This window comes from Globicephala melas, chromosome 3, assembly GCF_963455315.2.
Source record: "Globicephala melas chromosome 3, mGloMel1.2, whole genome shotgun sequence".
In the NCBI taxonomy this organism is placed as follows: Eukaryota; Metazoa; Chordata; class Mammalia; order Artiodactyla; family Delphinidae; genus Globicephala; species Globicephala melas.
This window is the reverse complement of record NC_083316.1, coordinates 29201152-29205119: the sequence shown is the minus strand read 5'-3', so window position 1 is coordinate 29205119 and position 3968 is coordinate 29201152.

The following is a 3968-nucleotide window of genomic DNA, read 5'->3' as shown; positions in this document are numbered from 1 at the left end:
TCTGAGAGAAAAAGAGAGGAGAGAGCAGGCGCGTGAGCCTACGTGTAGGGAGGAATGAATGAGAGAGAGAGAGAGAGAGCAACTTAAATCTCCAGCTTTAGGACTTTATACTTGTTTAACCACAGGGGGGAAGTATTGGGGGAAGTATAAACAGCAGAAAAGAAGGCAAGTGCCAGAAACAGGAAGTGTGTGTAAAAGGAGTGTTGCTATAAGCAGAAGTGGAGGGAAGGAAGGGATGGAGCCTTTGAGATGCTTGTACCTCTTTGGTGTCCCTGGCAGCCCCCAAACATACTAGGCTTGTTTCAGACTTAAGGTGGTAGATTCAAATCCAGGTTCAAGCTAGCTTAGGCCCGCTTTAAAAGTATCATGAGACAAAAATCTAAACTGACAAACTTATCAGTTGCATGTCTGGGGTGAGTTTTGCTTTAAAGAAAGATTCTGCACTTAATGAAGTCATTTATTGCAGGTATATTTTAAATTGTCTACCTCTCATCTCAGAACATACACGCTAGAGAGTTCCACAAGCACAGTAACTATTCTGTTTTGTTCTTTGTGTATCCCTGGTGGTTACTGATGCCTCACCCGTCATAGTAGGCGTTCAAGAATTATTTGTTTAATTTAGGAGTTGGCAAGCTATGGCCTAGGGGCCAAATTTGGCCTACCACTTGTTTTCGTAAGTAAAGTTCTGTTGTAACATGGCTGCTTTGGGGCTGCAAGAGCACAGTGAAGTCGCTGAGACGGAAACCGTACAGCACACAAAGTGTAAAATCTTCACCATCTAGCCCTTTACAGGAAAAGACCCCTTGTTTAAATAGTCTTCCCCATGTATGTAAAATGGGATTCTATTTGTGAAGATCTGATTGCCGCACTGCTTTGCAGTAACATACGGTACATGCAGACCACACTGGTACCTACTTATACGGGGCAGAAGCCTGAGACAATGACAGAGGTCACTCAGACTCTCCTTAACTAGTTTGTCCATCAAAATTGTCCCCAACATGGCCTCATGGTTAAAGCAGTGATATTTGTTAAGCCTGGCTGACTTTTTAGCAATTGTTGGATGTTCCCCCTTAAACCATCATTCACGTTTGAAGGCACAGCTACATAGAGGTTCTGTCATCAACACACAGACAGGGCTCCTGAAGGGCATACTTCTTCTGCTCATGTCTTCTCACGGATAATCTAGCCCGGATTCTGGCCATGAAACACCACTGTCTTGATTCACCTTGGCTCTTTAAGAAAGAAGCCACTAGACTAGGATTATAAAGTGACAAGTACAGAGATGCTGAGTGGACAGTGACTTTTGAACTTCTGTTTAATTCACTGTTATTGGGTAAAATCGGTCCTATGGGCTTGTAAAAATGGCTATAGTAACCAAGATGAACAACATCTCCCCAAGTGTAAAACAGAGAGTCTTTGAAAGCTGCATAAGTTAGCTTGTCATCATTACAGTTACTGTGACAATCTCATAAGATGAGAAAAGAGGAGGTGGGGCATTTGTATCAGCCCCTGGAATCCCCTCTTCAGGGTTGAGGCAGATCCGTGACAGATACGGGATGCCCTGTTTATAGTCACACTCTGGACTACAAGCTCAAGGAACATTTCAGAGCAAGAAGCCAACTGAATGGGACATAATCTACCTCCTCCACCTGTTGCATCTTTCACACATCTTCCAGACCAAAGAAACGGTGACAGTTTTGTGCCTCAAATAATAATTTGTGTTCTCGTCTCTGATTGTGTTTTGAATGCTCAGTTAGAAAATCATAAGCCTGATTCACAAAAATCAGTGTGTTTTGCGTCTTGAGCTGAATATCCTTTCAAGAAAGCTCTAATTATAAATTTCCATGAACTAAATAAGTCCTCAAAGAGAAATCACAAATCATATCCATCCACCAACACAGACCTCATGAACTGCTCACAGACTGTCACTCCACAGGTGAGTAACTGGGTCATGTCTCTTTAAATTCTCTTGTTTATCATTTAAGTGGACTATCATTTTGATTGTATCTCTTTCCTTTAGTTGTGAAGATGTAAAAGAACAAAGCCAAGACACAATATTTTGGTACAGCATGTGCTAGTTTGCTCAGGGGATTTCCACGGGTGTACTTACTCTCTTTGGGTGGGGCAGGAGTTGCTGAAGGACCTCAGAGAGGAACCTAGATTAAGTGTGGGGCGCTCAAAGAAATGAGAAGCCTCCTTAGTCCTTCTAGACATTCTGGGGAAACAATGGTACCTTCTCTACTTTCTCTACCCAGATCTTTGGAAGCTTAGAAAAGCTTCCTTACTCCACCTATCCCCCAAAAGGAGACATTTACTATATTGCCTTGTCATTATTGGCTACGGGAGAAGGGAGAGTGGAGAGATGAGAACAGCAGATGTGGAAAGATGCTCAAGGCACCTGAACCTCCAACTGTGGAATCAGGATCTGAGCAAAAAGCAGTCTTTGATGGGGCAACTTGATCAGAGCTTACATTTTCTCCTTCTCTTCTCTCATCATTTCTCCTCATCGCTACCTTTCTCTTCTTTCTGATGTCTTCCTTTAGCTTCTGGAGTTCCTATGATATGGTGAATCATAGCAAAAGCATTTTATTATTTCTCATATACAAAGAGAACAGAGTGACCTTGTGAGACTCCCAGGATCAGTTGATCCCATCTCTCCTTTCTGCCTTTTTTGTGATTATTTGGACCATTTGTGAGGCTGACAAAACACACAAAGATTTTCTTTTATTTTCATACTGTAAGAAGTTACGTGCCCTCTGTGTATAACTGGTCAGGGTCCTAAAGAGCTCAGGGAATTGACCTTCTAGCAAGATTTGAAATTCTGTAATGTTTGAGTTGGAGGAGTGCGTACACTCTTTGATTGTTTCTTGTTTGTTCACTTGGTAAAAGTCCCCTCAGGAAGTCCCATGTTTTCTGTTTTTCCCCAGTCCACAAGGACAAAGATATTGCTGAGCAAATTCAGGCTGAGAGCTTAACTTATTGATAATCTTCACTATCTCGACTCTTCTCTTAGGAAGAGAAATTTTATTTCCATCCTTGACGGAAATTATAGAGTTAGTGGGATAGACACCAACGTGTTGCCTCTTTCAACACCCTTGGGAAACAAACTGTTTCAAAAGCAAAAGTATTTCTCTGAGTCAGTTTTTAGATGAAGCTTATAAAATAGCCCCAAGCATTTAGTAATTTTTCCTAAATGAGAAAGATGTAAAAGTCACTCACCTTGAGATTGAATATTAAAGGAGAATAAAGTGAAAACACAGCAACAATAGTAATAATAGGCAGTATGTTGCTATAGGAATATACTGGGCAAAATCTGACGCTGGAAAAAATACTCAAAAAGTCCCAAAATAGATTCTTTGAAATCTGTAATCTGTTTTAACCTCCCCTCTGCCCACTGTCACTTTCCTTTTAAAATTAAAGATTAGATTTTACCCATAACAGGGAAAGCAATCATTGGCCCTGCCTTCTGCCGGAAAAGAGAAACCAAGGTGAGCTCAGTGGTGTGACTGGGGACCCCCGAGCACTATGGGAAAAGAGAAATAAAAACACTCAAGGGTGTCAAGTGGGCGAAGAAGGCTGTGGGGAAATCTAACTTTGCCCTAGTCCTAAGTCATTCGTCTTTAGCATTTTATCAGTGTGTGCTGAGTCAGGCCCCAGGCTTCTAAGGGGGAGTCCCAGCATCGTGAAGTTTCATTTCCAGGAGCACAATATTTTCCTTGTTGTGGCTCTTCTTTCATTTCCCTTTCCTCCTTACCCCACGTCTTCAGCCTCATGACTTGCTGTTGCTTGTGTTTTTTCTGGGCAGAGTTTGACATGCCAGAGCTGTTTTGTCTTTACAAGATTTTAGTCTCTGTCCTTGGAGGCAACAAAAATGGAATATTTGAGTACCAACTGGTCACTCTTTGCTAAAGACATTTCTGCCAGAAAGTGAATAGTTTGATGCCAGGACATGCCCTCATTTTGATAAA